This window comes from Manis javanica, chromosome 1, assembly GCF_040802235.1.
Source record: "Manis javanica isolate MJ-LG chromosome 1, MJ_LKY, whole genome shotgun sequence".
Lineage (NCBI taxonomy): Eukaryota > Metazoa > Chordata > Mammalia > Pholidota > Manidae > Manis > Manis javanica.
In genome coordinates, this window is record NC_133156.1 from 108,531,698 (window position 1) to 108,549,550 (window position 17,853).

At 47.6% G+C, this 17,853-nt stretch overlaps 1 protein-coding gene across 1 annotated transcript in view; it reads left to right on the plus strand.

The window, feature by feature from the left end:
* The first annotated feature begins 4,507 nt into the window (after positions 1–4,507).
* Positions 4,508–17,853, plus strand: part of ANKRD55 (ankyrin repeat domain 55) — a 410,557-nt gene continuing 397,211 nt past the window's right edge. The window contains 1 exon segment of the mRNA XM_017651031.3: positions 4,508–5,819. The gene's annotated coding sequence lies outside the window, so the exon portion shown is untranslated.

Genomic DNA, 17,853 nt, shown 5'->3' on the forward strand with positions numbered 1-17,853 from the left:
TTGCACAGCACCTTCCATATGTCCAGCATGGTGATAATCTTAGGCAATACCTGCCTTCGTGAAAGCTAAGATCTGGTGTAGGAGATACACACTAACATATAACCACCAACTAGGAAGGAGAGCTAAAATGAAAATATGTAACAGGGAAATCTGACCTAGATATGGTTGTGTGGAGGGGACATGGTTTCCTGGAAGGGGTGCCCTTTGAACTGGAGTTCAAGGGTTGGGTAGGAGGTAATGGAGAAAGGGAGAAAGGCTTTCTCAGAAGGAAGAACTAAGTACAAATCAGACATATCCCATGCTTTGTTAGTACCCTGAGATTTCCCCCACTAATAGCAAACTGGTTCTGTGGATTAAATGGTAATCTGTTCTATTAAAGACAGAAACAGGAAAGCAATGAAAGAAAAAGAGTCAAAGTTTCAAAGTTGGAGTAGATGATGGAAGAAAGCCTTGTTCCTGGGGGAAATGGTCCCGGAACCACCTGTCTACACAAGCCCTGTCTTGTTCTGTCTTGGGAAATAAGCACTCCACTAATTTGTGGATGGAGAATGAGAAGCAGGGCTGAACACAGTCCCCCAAGAACAGTGCCAAGCTTTTTGCTGGCTGCTCCAAGCAAGCAGGCTCCAGAGAGTGAGGGAAGTGAGGGAAGCACAGAGTGTGGAAGCCTGTCACCCATTTTTGCTGGGGCTTAGGGTAGATAGAGTCAGATGGCCTGGGCGGCTGTGTCCTAGTTCTTTGGACACTTCCCTTTTTCTGTCCTGTGATGCTTTTTGTCAAGGGACACATTGCAGAATGATAATGGAAATATTATTCCTATTTTTACTTGACATGTCAAAATGTTTTTGGAGAAAAAGAAATCTAAATATAAGGTCCAATCAGATGTTTCTTAAAAGCTAAAGTCATCTATCTCTGTCTATTAAAATCCTATATGAAAGCTAAGACTCAGTTTTAAAGTCAGTCTCTCCAGGAAGCCCTCCTTGATTACATCAAATAGATCTGATTTCTCACGCCTTATACCTCCCAGTACCCTGCAGGGCAGCATTCTCTGTGCACAGACCATATCTCCTTTGTATGGTAGTTATTTGGGTCCACACCTTATCTTCCCAGCCCCATTGAAAATTTGAGAGTATAAGAACTATGTGTCATACGACACTGTAGTGACCAAAGTGTTTTGTGTATAGGAGATGCTCTGTGAAAAAATTTGCAAGCAGAATAGAAACTAAAAGCTGATTTGCAATTAAAGCTCTCTTTGTTTTGTCACCCATCTAGGTGCCAAGTAAAGCACAGAGCACATTATAGAGAGAGCTAAAAAAAAGGTATTGAAAAGATAGGGCTTGGTATATATGCCTTGGTTTATACTGTGTAGAATGATCAATGAACAGAGCCCTTTATTTAAGCCTTTCAGGATGCCACTGGAGAATAATGTGGAATAGGAAATTTGGTTTCAAGTCCTGGTCCTGCTCCTTGTTTGCTTTGTGATCTCAGACAAGTCACTTAACCTCTCTGAACTTTGATTTTTCTCATTTGTAATGTGTGGGAAATGCTATATCTAACTTGTGGTGTTTCAGAGAGAACTAAAGAAATTGCATAGAGGTGCCCTTCTCCCTCTCCCTTGAGGATAAGTCCTGTGGTGGATCCTGGCAGAATGAAGGGAAGGGCCTGGCATCCTATCTCTTCCTGCAGCATGAGATCCTCTTGGTGCATCCCGAGAGAGGGATCCTAAGTCAGTCAAGCACCTTGTACACTATGGTTTCGAGGCTGGGTCTGTATTCTTTGCTTCAGAGCAAGCATATTTCTGGTTCATGGTGTCCATTTGTGAATTAACATGCAGGACGGGTCCATTTTCTAGTCACTTTCATATCAATCAGTTGGTGTCATAAATTAACCATAAATCACTTGTCCTCTCAAAGTAGGACCTTCCTTGCATGGGATAAGGACGTCAATCCCATTGAAAAAGGCTTGACCTATAGCCCCAACACCTCTCATGAGATAGGATTTGGTAAGAAGAGCAGAAGCCAGACCCACCTATACTGGGGTACAGACCCTGGGGTCAACAGCCATGACCACCCCTCGGGAAACTGCATGTTACTTGGGTTCGGAGCAAAGTAGCTTGAGCAGCCATTCAGAAGAGAAGCCTCCAGGGCACTCTCCCCCAGATGGACATTCTGCTTCATGCCTGGATCAGGCTTCCCACCCTCTCCCTGGGGTCTGAGGATCAGAGAAACCCTGGAGTGCCAGGAAGAGTTCAACTGGTCAGTCTTTGAGAACAGCTTCAGCGTAGTATGAGGATTGGGTAAGTTCTTGGTTTCAGAGCCTATACTTCTAAGTGGGTGGGAGAAAAGGGACCAGACCAAGATGCAAAGTCTGGCTTTCATTGGTCAGGATCAGTCTGGGCTGTGGTGTTAAGAGGGTTTCAGCAGCCACTGTTGTTTCTGTTGCTCTGGCAACCAGTGGAGAAATACACTACACCCAGTGCAGGTGCGCCGGGTTGAGGGGGCCCATTTCCTCCAAGCTGCCCCCGCCGTCCCAGAGACAGTGACCTCGGGGCTCCTCCCAGGATGGCTAGCTGTAAGCTTTTGGGTTTGGAGACCAAAGTGTGGAAACTGAATTGCAGAGGGCTTTGTCTGTAGGACCTGCTGGCAGTGGCCTGGTGGTGCCCTTGCTGTTGGCACAGGAAAGCTGGGCCTGGGGCTCAGCAGGATCTCTTGCCTTTCTCTGCTCGGCTTTCCTGCCTCTGGCAGCTGCCGCCCCAGCAGTAACAATCCTGGATCTTGCTGAGGAAGCTCTGTGCTGGGTCAGACCCAGGACTTACTGCTCCACCCTGGAGCTCTGATAGGAAGCTGTGGCAGCCAAGGAGGGTGTCAGGTCTCCCTTTCCGGTGCTCACCCTTCCTGAGCTCATGGAACCTCACTGGGCCACTCTGCTAGGCACACCCCTGGGGGCTGATGCTCCAGAAAGGGCTCAGGGTGACTAACTCTGGGATCTGGCAGACACAGGTTCAGATCTCTATTCCTTTCCTTATCCTTAAGTGGAAATAGTCAAACCTACTGCAAAGACTTGCAAGGAGGAAGTTTCTCCGGAAGTATCTATGGCTGTACCTGGAACACAGTAGGTGCTCAATAACTAGATCCTTTGCCTCTTGCCTAAGCACCAGATTCAAGATGGCCTCTTTTCTGATGCAGTTCTGCCTCTCTGAACTTACTGCTAGGTCCATTCCTTTACCAGAAGTTTCAGACCAAGAGCAAACAGCAAACTGAGTTCATCAGTAGATCCTGCAGCTCTCTCTTCTCAGTATATCCAGCAACTCTCCTGCCACCTCTACTGTTACCATCTTGTCCCAGAACCAACACCTCTTATCTGGATTGCTGCAGTTGCCTCTGAGCTGGGCTTCCTGCTTCTGTCCCTGACCACTCAATCTCTTCCCACCGGGCAGCCAAAGTGATCTTTCTATACCACTAGTTAGATGGCAACTCTCCTCTTCCCAGAACTTGCCAGAGTCCACCAATCTCATTCTGAGCCTACCCCATTAGGGTCATCCTCCTCTAAGACCTTTTTTTCTATTCCTTCCTCCTGCTCTTTCTACTCCCACCGTACTGGCTTTCTTGCTGTTTCTTGGGTGTGCTAAGCATGCTCCCACCCCAGGACATTTGCATGTGCTCCCCTCTCTGGCTAGCATGTTCTTCCCTAAGATACCTTTATAGCTCATGCCTTGCTTCCTTCAGCTCTCTGTTCAACTTTCACCTTCTCAGTGAGGGCTTCCATGGCTGTCTAACACATCATTCCCAGTCTCCATCCCTTTCAATCTCCCTGCTCACTCTTCCTTCATATCTCTTATCATAACCTGAAATATGCATAAATGTGTTACTGTTTTTTATCTCACCCTACCACAATGTCAACTCCACAGGGCACAGAATTTGGTTTCTTTGCTGAATCTCCAGTGCCTAGAAAAGTGCGTGGTATATTGCACACTCTAAATGCATATACATTAAATAGGTGAGTGAATGAATGAATAGATGGATGAATAGGATGGAGGAAAGGATATATGCATGCATATTTAAATAACCCACATTAAGTGGAAGTTTTCATACATTTAGTCATCTTTTTAAAAAAATTTTTCTAGGGATAGTTTTTTTGAGAGGACTTTGGTTTTTTTTTTTTGCCGTGACAATAGCATGTTCTTTCAGTACAGCTTTGCTATGTCTGCTCCATTTGAGAAACCCATCCTAGCCCTACCTTCAGATGATGATGAGAATGCTCTTGGGGCAGTGGCCTGTGTGCCCCAGGGGCTGGTAACTGTGTCTGCAGGTGACCCATCTTTTAGACGCAGGAACCTTATTGAGAACTGTATTTCTGTTTCTTGACAATGGGTGACCAAGGTGGGTTGTGGGAGGGAGGGATGGTTACTGGAAGAGGCAGGAAGATGGAAGAGAAGTAATTGAAATAATTTCCTTCAACAGGTCCCTCATGGATATGAAAATTCATATCTTCCCATAGAGAGGTACATCAGAGGCACCCGCTGCAGGGAGGGAAATGGCTCCGATTAGGACACACTTGGTCTGGCAGCTTTCAGCTAGATGCCAGGTGCCCCTGGTGCCCTTGCCCCTTTCCCTCATATTTTTCATTAGGACTTGGTGTAGAAACAGGGTAAGATTCCTGAGAAGGGATATGAGGAAAGGGGGAAAGTAAAACCCCTTCCAATGGCAAGAAAGCTGGGAACTTTAATCTTGGCAGAGCTGCATCTGGAATTGTGTGTGTTTGGCAAACCTGAGGCGGAACCCCTCCGAAAAACATCTGACAGGAATCGCCTCTCCATGAAATGTGAAAAGAAGCTCCCACCCAATTATTAAGAGGCTGCATAAGAGGAAAGGAAAAGTTTGTGCAGCTAACACAACACGGGGCTTGCCAAAATCATCCTGCCCTAATTCTCTTGTCAGCAGAGCCACTTTCCAAAGAGCAAGTAACTCGTGATTTGGTTGCTTGATTCTGCCTGCCACTCTTGCTCTGTGTTCCCTGCTCCACCCGGGACTCCCTGCCCAGAGCTCATCCTCTCTCTCTATTTTTACCAGAGGGCTATTCTTCAGTGCTTGAAACCTCAGGAATTCCGTTGAGAGCACAATGATCTACACTCAGGATGTGAATGGCCACAAATGTCATATTGCTTATCTTGCTCTGTGCAACACCCAGCAGCTGCTGGTGTTTAACAAGGAGGAGGCACAGGGCTCTGAGAATCGTCCTGTGTGTGCTTTGTTTGTGCATTTCTGCAGCTGTTTTAAGTTCAAGAAAGGAACAAAACCAAGCTGATGTCTTTACTCCAGAGATCATCCGCATCCTTCCTAGGGCAGGAAGAGCAGGTGACTGGGACACTGGACGTTTGGCAAGCTGGTGGCTTTCCTGCATTGGCATGCTTTGCTGGGGGTTTCATGAAAAGACAATGACCTTTACAGAAAACAATGACCTTTGCAGAGTCTCTAAACCCTGGTAACTCAGCAGCAAGCTCAGTTCCGAAAGCATTCCTCTTGCTTTTCCCAACAGAGTTGAACAACTGGAAAGAAAGGAAGGAACTTAAAAAAAAATTCTCCAAAGATTTTGGCAAACCTTAGGCACTCTTTCCCCCACCCTGTAATTAAGGCAGAGGTAAACAGTAAGAGACTATCAAATTGCAGCTTGCTTTGGTAATAGGTGCCCAGGTGGAGCTGCTGCTTGTACAGACCTGTGCCCTGAGACAGAAGGGCAGCCTCTTTGGAGATCACTCCAGTGGGTCCCAGATCTGACACATCAAGGTTAAGACCTGATGACTTGGAACTGAGTGACAAGAAAGGGTGAGTCATCTGGGGCATTATTTGAAAAAAGAAATTTTTTCCTCCTTCAAAGTCACCTTCTCCCCAACAACTGTGGACTCCTTCTCTTTTTTGGAGGTCGTCATCTGGTACTGCCTCACCGTGAAGAGGCTGGTGAGACCAAGGAGCCCATAGCACTTCCTGCTGAAGCAAGTGTGTGTGTGGCCTCTATTAGTCTGGCTTGGTCTATGTCCTCCTTCTGCCACTCACCAGCTGAGCGACTCCAGACAATTTGCTCACCTTCTCTGAGCTTCGGTTTTCTCAGTTCTCAAAAGGAAATACTATTTGCCTTTTAGGGTGGCTGTGAAGCTGAAATGAAACAACATAAATTGCCCAACCCATAAGAAACACTCAACCATTTGATGTCACGTGTATTAGTAGTTTCTTTTTATTGTTGAGTTGTACTCTACTGTACGGCTCTACCACAATTTGTTTATCCATTCAGCTATTGATTTGGTGTTTGGGTTGCTCTGGGTTTTTGGTTTTTACAAATAAAGCTGCTACTATTTGTGTACAAGTCATGTATGAACATAGTTTCCCTTTTCCCTTGGGTAAATACTTAGGAGTAGAATGGCTAGATCATCTGGTAGGTGTACATATAGCTTTTTCAGAAACTGTCTTAACTATTTTCCCAAGTGATTGCTCCATTTTATATTTCCACCAGCAGTATATGAGAGTTCCAGTTACTCCACATCCTTGCCAACCCTTGATATGTTCAGTCTTTCTAATTTTATCCATTCTAATAGGTAGGTAGTGGTAGTGGTAGGAGATTCATGTTTACTTCTGGTTCAGTGAAGAATTTGGGTGAATGTTCTCTGCAGCTATACCATTCATTCACTGTATAATGTAACCCAAAGCTCAAATGTTATCTGAAGACAAATAGTCATGAAACTTAATCCTCAATAAACAGTTGGTTGCATCTGACTGAGAAGACTGAGTTTCAAGTGGCAGAAGCCTAATAATTCAGTGCTGTAGGCCCCTTAATTTTTTTCCTGTCTGCTACTGAAGCCAAATAATTGCTGTGATTTCATTACTTCACCTATGAAGCCAATAATGATCCCTGGTTCATATCAACTTCAGCTGTTATTACTAATAATGACAAACACCGTAAGACTGGCAACTCTATGTCAAAGTTTGTCCCTATTTATAATAATGAGGTCAGTGAAAATGCTCACTCCTTTTTAGGATCCAAAAGAGAGTACCCACAGGCAAAACGAATTCTAATCTTGGTTCTAGGAATAGCTTTGATTTTCCTGAACAAATGGTTTGTTCTCACCTGATGGATGCTGGGAATCATGGTGTTCATTTCTTCATATGGTAGCCAAGAGCTTAGAGCCATATTTGCCTCTTACTCCATAGGATGAGACTTATACTATACATTTGCAAACTAGCTCTTGCCTGGCTCCAGCTTACTTTCCTTTTTGATTTTCTATTTGCTTTATTTTCCTTGCTAGTTAAAAGAGTTTAAATTTAAATGATTTTATTTTAAGTAAGCTTATAATCAGAATTCAAAAGGCATAAATTAGGTCTTCTGCCATACCTGCCCCAAAACTACCTGGTTCCCTTCCCTAGGGGCAACTGCTATTACAGATTTGCTGTATTTATTATATTTATGTATTTTATATTATTTTTATACAATATTGTTATTATATTTATGTATTCATGCATTTTGTCTTTCCAGAGATAATCTTTGTGACATGAACATATTTATGGAATTTATAAGCATGTATGTGGATATTAGCACATATTTGTAAGCAGTTTGTTGAATGAGTTGGAGTTGGGAGGGTTTAAACAGCAAGTAATTTGATTTCTGTTCATCATTAACTCTTGAAATTTATTCTGTTGTTTCCTTATCTGCCCATGAACAAATTCTCTGATAGATCCTATAGTTCTTCTAGTCATCTTCAGGTATTATCAGATAACCTCACTTTCATTAAAAAAGTCTGGACTAATATAAAATCAAAACATCACTGAAAACACCTCTGCTTCTCCAGCTGGGGCTGGCTCTGACTCAGATGTGCATGTCCACCTTCCCATCGTGTAACGGGAGTGCAGAGCATCAAGTCAGGAAAAAGAACTAATGACACTTAACCTGACTGCCTAGAGCGAGAGCCACCCAGTCTTTTCTTGTGTAAATTACCCGAGGCTTCTGAGAAATGCGCCTACCCTAAGTTAGATAACTAGAAGTGGGCAACAGCCAGGGAACGCCTGGGGATGTAACCCGTGATAAGTCACATAGACATGCTTAGGTAAGCAAGAGATAACAATTGAAGCGGGCAGGCAACTGGCGCGTTCCCTAAAAAGGTTACAATGTTTCCCATTGGTTACAATATAGAGTGTGTTTTAAACCTGTTAGTTGTAGAACTGCACAGGCTTTGATGTAACTGCTGTGAAGATCCTATGTAATCAATACCCAAAGTTGCTTCAGGGTCGGCAGCTCGGACTCGGCCTGCATGTCAGGGGAGGTGCTGTCGACCCCAGCTTGCTGGCTGAATAAAGACTTTGCTTGGATTTTCATCTCCGTGTCTGTGTGTCTTGTTCTCTGGGAAACCCCGGAGTCCTAGACCCTAACATTTGGGGGCTCGTCCGGGATCCGTGCGGCTTCCCTGAGAACAAAGGACGGCTGGAGGCAAGGTCTAATTGTCTGGACGGGGCAGTATAATTCGAGGGTTGCCCCCTCGTGTCTGCATAAATCCATTATAAAGCGGTAGTCGCCATCCCGTGTATGGTCTCGGGTTACTGACCCCGAGTGAGAGAGTCCAGGTTGGTAGTCCTGGCCCCCGGGTTAGTGACCCTGGGTGAAGTCCAGGTGACTAATCCTGGCCCTAGGGTCTGAGTGACTCGGCCTTAGGAAAGCAAGTCCGATCGGCAGGAACCTGGCACCCGAGGAGGAAAGGATCGAGCTTGTCACCCTGTGGCAGTCTGAGTGGATGCCTTTCGGGAGAATCATGAGAGTTTTTGAAGATCCTGAAAGTGGTGAGGGTGGTGTGCACCAGAGTGAAAGAAGGACCGGTCTGAACGAGTGCGATCAGATGTGGTGTGTCTGCTTAGTGTTATCATTGATTGTTTTATTGTGTTTTGGTTTCGGTTTATATTTTTTTTGCGCTTCTCATTTTAAGTTTCCTTGTTCTAAGGTTCTCCTGCTCTCTCCGTTCCTCCTTTCTGCCACTACATCATTCCCCGCGGGCACGGGTCGGGCAATTAAGAGCCATTAGGGTGCCCGCCGCTAGAAGACTCCCGTGACAGTATAAGGGGGTCACAGCCGCGAATCCCAGATAAATTCACGTCCCCCGCAGAAGAAAACCTGCAACAACAGGCACCCGTTCACAAGCACATACAACAGTCATCTTGTTTGAAGTGGCATCTTCATCCTTCGCCTTTGTCTCCCTCATATTCTTTTTCTTCTTCTTTTTCACTATGGGTCAGACTCAGGCTACTCCTAAGAGTCTGATCCTTTCCCATTTCCTGGAGGTCAAGGAACAGGCCTTAAATATGAGCCTTGGCATCAAGAAGGGTAAGCTCGACACCTTTTGCTCAGTTGAGTGGCCTTCCTTTGGAGTAGGCTGGCCGACCCAGGGGTCTCTTTCTCTGGACCTTATCGGCAAAGTCAAAATGATTATCTCCCGACCAGACCCTGAGGGCCATCCTGACCAACTCCCCTATATCTTGGTCTGGGAAAATCTAGCCGAGAACCCTCCATCCTGGCTGAGGCCCTTTTTGGTGGGGAAACCTCATACTGACCCACTAAAGACCTCCGTCCTAGTTGCTCAGGAAAAATTAAAGCCCTCTGATCGCAGGGCCAGAAATCCTGTGCGCCCGAGTGCGCCGCCTGTCCTCCCCAACAGTTCTCCTCTCTACCCCCTTCTGCTGATTGAGCAGCCACCCCCGTATGCGGAGGAGAGGGGTGAAGCTGCCGGGAGGATAGAAAATGAGGCTGGGGAACCCAGTGGGAACCAGGTGGCCACAGCTTCCCCAGACTCTTCAGCAGAGGAAGGCAGGAGGCCAGAAAGAGCTTCCCCACACTCCCCCGCCCTGGCCCCACGCTGGGCACCAGGTAGAACAGGAAGAATGCACTTAAGGCCTCGGGGGGCCAGGGAACAAGAAGGGGAGGCTCCCTCCTCCAACTCAGAAGGAGCAGTGCTGGTTCTGCCTGTGCGTGCCATAGGTACAGGCATCGCTCAACAATATCAATACTGGCCCTTTTCATCTAGTGACCTCTGTAATTGGAGGACTCAGAACGCTCCCTTCTCAGAGGACCCCAAGTGTCTTATAGGTGTAGTAGAGTCCATTATGTTTACCCATTGTCCCACATGGGATGACTGCCAGCAATTGCTCTGCACTCTCTTCACGACGGAATAACGAGAACGTATCCTCAATGAGGCCAGGAAAAATGTCCTCAGAGAGAATGGAAGACTCACTATCCTCCAGCCCATCATCGATGAGGCATTCCCACTTACGCGCCCGGATTGGGACTTCGGGACTGCAGAAGGTAGGGAGTGTCTCCGGGTCTACCGCCAGACTCTGATGACCGGTCTCCGGGCGGCCGCCAGACGGCCCACTAACCTGGCTAAGGTAAAAACTATTGTTCAGGGGGACATAGAAAGCCCAGCCACGTATCTGGAAAGGCTGTTTGACGCTTACAGGCAGTATACCCCCATAAACCCGGAAGCAGAGGAACATAGATCAGCTGTAGTCCTCTCATTCATCAATCAGGCAGCCCCTGATATCCGGAGAAAACTCCACAAGTGGGAGGACCTGGGGGAGATCTCTATTAGAGAACTGCTGCAGCAGGCAGAGAAGGTCTTCAATGCTAGGGAAACTCCGGAGGATAGAGAGGAAAGGCTGAGGAAAGAGAAATGGGTAATGCAGGAGAAAAATAGGAAGGAAGACAGAGAATTTCAGAAGAGGGAGAACAAGAAGCAGAGGGAGGAGATGGCCAGGATATTCCTGGCCAGGGTGAAGGAGGGCCCTAGGCCACCTAAAGGAACAGGACCCCGCCAATCCCGACTAGGACGAGATCAATGCGCCCTGTGTAAGAGATATGGACATTGGAAGAGGGAGTGCCCCCAAAGGAGGGAACAAAGAAGAGGGAACCCCATTAAAACCCTGCACCTAGGAGAGGAAGATTGACGGGGATGGGGCTTGGCACCCCTCCCTGAGTCCTGGGTAACCCTGTGCGTGGAGGGGACTCCCATTGGGTTCATGGTAGATACTGGGGCACAATATTCAGTTCTTAATCAGGCCCACGGTCCCCTGAACCCAGGATGCACAAGTATAGTCCAGGGAGTGACAGGGTCCAAAAAATGTGCCTGGACCACTAGCAGAAAAGTGGACCTAGGAAGGCATCAGGTCTCTCACTCATTTCTGGTTGTACCTGAGAGCCTCGCACCATTGTTAGGTAGAGACTTACTAAGCAAGGTTGGGGCGTGCATTCATTTTGAACCCGAAGGAATAAAAATCATGGACAAAGAAGGGCAGCCCCTACAACCGGCGCATGTGTTAACTCTGTCCCTGGCCGACAAACATCGTCTGTTTCAGGTGGATCAAGAAAAGGGGGGCCGGGGAGAAACGGACTCTTGGTTACAGAGGTTCCTTTCCGCATGGGCCGAGACCGGAGGAATTGGTCTCGCTAAACATCTATCCCCGGTCGTTGTTCAACTCAAAGCCGCGGCTCTACCCATCCGGGTCCGGCAATATCCAATGCCGGAAGAACCTAGGAAAGGGATAGCACCCCATATCCATAGACTGTTGGAGACAGGAATCCTTAAAACCTGCCAATCTGCATAGAATACGCCCCTGCTTCCAGTGAGGAAGCCTGGCAGTAGAGATTACAGACCAGTGCAGGACTTGCGGAAAGTCAATGAGAGGGTAGAAGACATCCATCCTACAGTGCCCAACCCTTACACCCTACTCAGCTACCTGCCACCCGCACATGTGTGGTATACTACTCTGGACCTGAAAGATGCCTTCTTTAGTATTCCACTCTCTGAAGTTAGTCAGCCTTTGTTTGCCTTTGAGTGGCAAGAGCTGTGCTCGGCGGGGAAGAAAAGGGCAGCTTACCTGGACTAGACTACCACAGGGCTTCAAGAACTCTCCCACCTTATTCAATGAAGCCTTAAGCCAGGACCTGGAGCCCTTTTGCAAGAGCCACCCCCGTGTGACACTGCTGCAGTATGTATATGACCTGTTGCTGGCCACAGAAACCCGTGAAGAGTGCAAAGAAGCCATGGGGAACTTGCTGGCTGAACTGGGCGAACTGGAATATCGAGCCAGCGCCAAGAAAGCCCACATCTGTCGGAGGTCAGTAGTCTACTTGGAGTACAAAATATCTAACGGGGCCAGGTGGCTAACGCAGGCTATGAAACAAACTATCCTGACTATCCCCGTCCCTTCCTCACCCCGGGGAGTGAGAGAATTTCTTGGCTCAGCCGGGTTTTGCAGGCTCTGGATTCCAGGGTACGCAGAAATAGCCCTACCACTATATGAAGCAACCAAAGAAGGGCTGGGCTGGCAATGGACTCAGGAACAACAAGAGGCTTTTGACAGACCAGAAGAAGCTCTCCTCCGGGCCCCCGCCCTATCTCTGCCAGACCCAGAAAAACCCTTTATCCTGTTTATAGATGAAAAAAAGGGAGTGGCTAAAGGAGTCCTAGCTCAGCAGCTAGGCCTGTGGAAAAGACATGTGGCCTATTTGTCCAAGCAGCTAGACCCAGTGGCCTCTGGGTGGCCACCTTGTCTGCGTATCCTAGCAGCTATCGCTCTACTGGTAAAGGAGGCAGACAAGCTGACTTTTAGCCAGAACCTGAGAGTAACAGCCTCACATACCGTAGAGGGGATCCTCAGGCATCCTCCAGGAAAATAGATGACAAAAGCAAGACTCACCCACTACCAAGGGCTCCTACTAGATTCTCCACGAATCGCCTTCTCTGACCCGGTAACCCTAAATCCTGCTACCCTTCTGCCGGACCCAGATCTGACGACCCCCATCCATGACTGTAGAGACATCCTTTCTGAAATTATCCAGGTGCGAGCAGACCTGAAAGACACACCGTTACCAAACTGTGAGCTAAATTAGTATACAGATGAGAGCAGCTTTGTGCAGGAAAGGGTCAGGAGAGCAGGGGCAGCAGTAGTAACCCACGAAAGAGAAGTTGTCTGGAGCGCAGCTCTGCCCCCTGGCACCTCAGCACAGAAGGCGGAACTTATTGCTCTCGCTGAGGCCCTGGAAAGAACAGAAGGCAAGCAGGCCAACATTTACACAGATAGCAGATATGCCTTTGGCACTGTCCATGTCCTCGGTGCCATCTACCGAGAAAGAGGAAGGGAAGGGACTGAAGAATCTGCAAGAAGTCCAAAGACTACTAGCTGCTGTCAAAAAACCCAAAGCGGTAGCAGTTATACATGTACCGGGCCACCAATCAAAGAAGACACCTGAGGCCATCAGCAACAGCCATGCTGATGCAGAAGCTAAGAGGGCAGCCCTCTCGGACTCCCTTGTACTTGCAGCCCTTGAAATACCCATACCTGAACTGCCCACCTTGCCACCCAAACCTGAGTATTCCCCCCAGGATCTTGAGTAGATTAAGAAACAAGTCTTGGGGAAAGTGTTTGGGGAGGGAAATTAGAGTAGAGACCAAGAAGGTAGGTTGATCCTGCCAGAAGCATTGGGGCAGTACATGCTTGCTAATCTGCATAAGTCTACCCATCTAGGCTAGAAAAAGCTGCTCAGCCTTTTCCAGTCCACGCAGTTAGTGTTTCCCCACCAGAATGAGGCAGCTCGTCAGATCATGAAAGAATGCAGTAGCTGTGCAATGCTAAGACCAGCCCCAAGAGGGCTGCACCCAGCAGGTACCCGGGAAAGGGGGAGGGCTCCAGGGAAGAATTGGGAAATAGACTTTACCGAAATAAAACCAGGGAAGTATAGATACAAGTATTTGCTGGTTATGGTAGATACTTTCTCTGGGTGAGTAGAAGCCTTTCCAACCAAGCATGAGACTAGCCAGGTAGTAGCAAAAAGATTAATTGAGGAAATCATCCCCAGATATGGAGTCCCTGAAGCAATAAGTTCCGATAACAGCCCGGCTTTCATTAGCAAAATCCTGGAAGGACTAGCCGTAGCTTTAAGAGTAGATTAGAAGTTACATTGTGCTTATAACCCACAAAGCTCTGGGCAAGTAGAAAGAATGAATCGGACCCTGAAAGAGACCCTTTCTAAATTAGTATTAGAGACTGGCGGGGACTAGGTGACCCTCCTTCCCTTAGCCATCTTCCGCGCTCGGAACTCCCCCTATGTGCATAGTTTAACTCCATTTGAGATAATGTACAGGGCCCCTCCACCCATAACCCGGTGAGTGCAGCTTCCCGGTGCAGAGGACCCATCCCCTCACTATCTGAATGTGTTGCAAGCTCTTGCTAAAGTGCAGCAGGAAATCTGGCCCCTGATCAGAGCATATTATGAGGGCAGGAAAATTCCGAGCCCGGAACATGGCATAGTCCCAGGGGATATAGTATGAGTCAAAAGACACCAAGTGAAGACTCTTGAACCCAGGTGGAAGGGACCTTACGTTGTATTGTTTACCACCCCCACTGCTCTCAAGGTTGATAGTATTGCTCCATGGGTGCACCACACCCACGTTCGGATCCTACCTCGTAACGATCCAAGGAACAGAAAAGAAGAGTAGAAGGTGCAGCAGCATCCTGCCAATCCCCTAAAACTACACTTAAGCCGAAGATGAAAGAGATCCTGCTAATAAGCTCCTTAGTATAGATCTTCACGGGAGCCACATCTGTAAAGATCAGAAGCACCAACCCCGATCAACCAAGGAACCTGACCTAGATGCTGATTGATAGCGACAATGGAGACGTCATCAACTCCACACAACACAGTGCGCCAATCGGAACCTGGTGGCCTGACCTGTATTTCTGCTTTCGGCAGATCAACCCTGTTTACCGATCCATCCCTCCAAATTTAGCTCGCTCCCATGAGTTTTATGCTTGCCCAGGAACAGGTAAAAGAAGGCACTGTGGGGGGGGGGGCATGACTTCTTTTGTGCCAGCTGAGACTGTGTAACCTCGAACGATAGAGATTAGAGATGGACAGTTACAAAAATCGGTTCTGTCAAATTTACTTATGTCAACAAGGGCATCCCTCGTCACCAGCCTATGACCCTTTACAAAACCAAGGCTTGTGACAAAACGGACCAAGATTGAGTAAGAGTTCAATTCACTGAGACAGGCAAAAACACTGAGGTATCACGCTAAATAAACAGACTAGCATAGAGAATGGTGTATTATAAATATGGAGGGCATGCCGGCTCGACCCTCATCATTAAATTAACCGTGTCAACTCCCACTGCCACCGTAAGTCCCAACCCGGTTATAAATCCCCAGAAACCTTCAATCCAGGACCAAGACCTGAGCAAAAAAAATGAGAAAATGCTGACCAGAATGCTTGCTCCAGAGCCCACGAGAGGACCGGGTCCATCGACCTCTGGGTTATGGGCCCAGCACACTCCCTCCGGGTTAGGTAATCCCATGTAAGAAATGGTGCAGGCAGTAGTAGAGACTCTTAACCACACCACTTCCTCCCTCACCGATCCCTGTTAGCTATGCTACCCAGGTTCACCCCCCTTCTGTGAAGCAATCGGGATAAATGGCTCCTACACTATCAACAACTCCCATCCCACTTACTGAGACGGGAGACCGTGGGGACTTACAATCGCTCAAGTCTCAGTCACTGGTACGTGTGTAGGCACAGTCCCGACAACCCAGAGCCAGTTATCCTCCTCCTATAATAAAACTACGTGAGAGCAGGGAAAGTAGATTATACCCTCCTCGGGCTGGTAGCTCTGCTCAAAGACAGGCCTCACTCCGGCCCTATCCACCTCTGTGTTCAATGCTAACAGTGAGTTTTGTGTGCTAGTAGCCATTCTACCTTGCCTAATGTATCATTCTCATGAATCTCTCCTTTCTTATTGAGAAGAAAGGCTGAGCCCCCACCGGAGCAAGAGAGAAGTTGTTACCGCCCTGACCATTAGGATCCTCTTCTCCCTAGGGATAGCAGGGGCAGGCACTGGGGTCACAGCCCTTGTGACGCTAGAAAAAGAGCTCACAGCCCTGAGGTTGGCAGTCGACAGAGACCTAGAACAGCTCCGACAGTCAATATCAGACCTGGAGCAATCCCTCACCTCCTTGGCAGAGGTGGTCCTACAGAACTGAAGAGGCCTAGACCTCTTGTTCTTAAAAGAAGGTGGGCTATGCGCAGCCCTAAAAGAAGAATGCTGTTTCTATGTAGATAAGACAAGTGCAGTCAGAGATTCCTTAGCCAAACTAAAAAAAGATCTTGACAGGCGGCGTAAAGAATATGAAAGCAGCAGCAGCGAAGGCTGGTTTGAGTCTTAGTTCAAGCACAAGCCATGGTTTGCTACCCTCCTCTCGGCCGTTGCAGGGCCACTGGTCATCCTGCTGCTTTTGCTTACCATCGGCCTGTTTATAATAAACAGGCTGCTTAAGTTTGTGCAAGAGAAGTTTGACACTGTCCAACTCCTGGTCCTTCGCCAAAAATATCAGGCCCTAGACACCCCTGCGGAAGATTCCTTAGTCTGATCAAGAAAAGGGGGGAAATGTAACGGAGTGCAGAGAGCATCAAGTCAGGAAAAAGAACTAATGACACTTAACCTGACTGCCTAGAGCGAGAGCCACCCAGTCTTTTCTTGTGTAAATTACCCGAGGCTTCTGAGAAATGCGCCTACCCTAAGTTAGATAACTAGAAGTGGGCAACAGCCTGGGAATGCCTGGGGATGTAACCTGTGATAAGTCACATAGACATGCTTAGGTAAGCAAGAGATAACAATTGAAGCCGGCTGGCAAGTGGCGCATTCCCTAAAAAGGTTACAGTGTTTCCCATTGGTTACAATATAGAGTGTGTTTTAAACCTATTAGTTGTAGAACTGCGCGGGCTTTGATGTAACTGCTGTGAAGATCCTATATAATCAATACCCAAAGTTGCTTCGGGGTCGGCAGCTGGGACTTGGCCTGCGTGTCAGGGGAGGTGCTGTCAACCCCAGCTTGCTGGCTGAATAAAGACTTTGCTTGGATTTTCATCTCCATGTCCGTGTGTCTTGTTCTCTGGGAAACCCCGGAGTCCTAGACCCTAACAATCCCACACACCTTGCTGTTATGCTGCTGCTCCACACTCATCCTGTTATCTCTGGCTTTTCCAGGATTGGCAGGCTGGAGTGGCTTATATGTGCAACTTTCTTTAGAGGAATACTCCTGGCCTACTGCAGCCCTTTCACCTATAGGTGTAGCGATCTGGGCATAGCTGGGAGTCTGGGAGTCTATGTCTTTCCCCTTTGCTTCACAGCCTGTGACTACAACAGGAGAATGAAAGCTGAGTTCCCTTGCCACAAAATGGGACAAACTCTGTCATGTAAGTATGCTCTATAGCTTCCTATGGGCTCATCCTGAGGCTGGGACTGTGCCAGAAATCTCATCCTCCATTGACTTCTCTTCCTTCTCTCTCCTATTTTCCCCACCTTCCTGTCAGATTCTCTGCGTGTACTTCCTTAATAAATCACTTCCTAGCACATGAATCCTTGTTTCAGGTTGTGCTTCTCAGGAACCCAATCTAAGACAGCAGATGTGCAAATACCAGCACTCACGGGACACAGCTAAAAGTCCCCCAGTATTCCCTCACTCTGGCACTCCAACCCACTTGTCTGGTCCTGGCTGAGGCCGGCAGGAAAGGGCTATGTATACCTCTCCCCCTCAGCTTCTGGCTGCCAGGGTCAGCCCCTCGGACTCTTGGTCTGGTCTTTAGTTCTGACTCTGCAAGAGCAAACTCAGCGTACTTAAGTCACCACACATCTTCTTTCTCCTTCACCTTAGAAATGTTAATTACATCAGACATACATGCTCAGGGTTTGTAGCATTCACCTTCTGTTGGACAAATAAATACCCACTTCTTTTCTAGGTCTACTTCAGTTAAGTGTGTGAAATACACAAAGTAACCAAC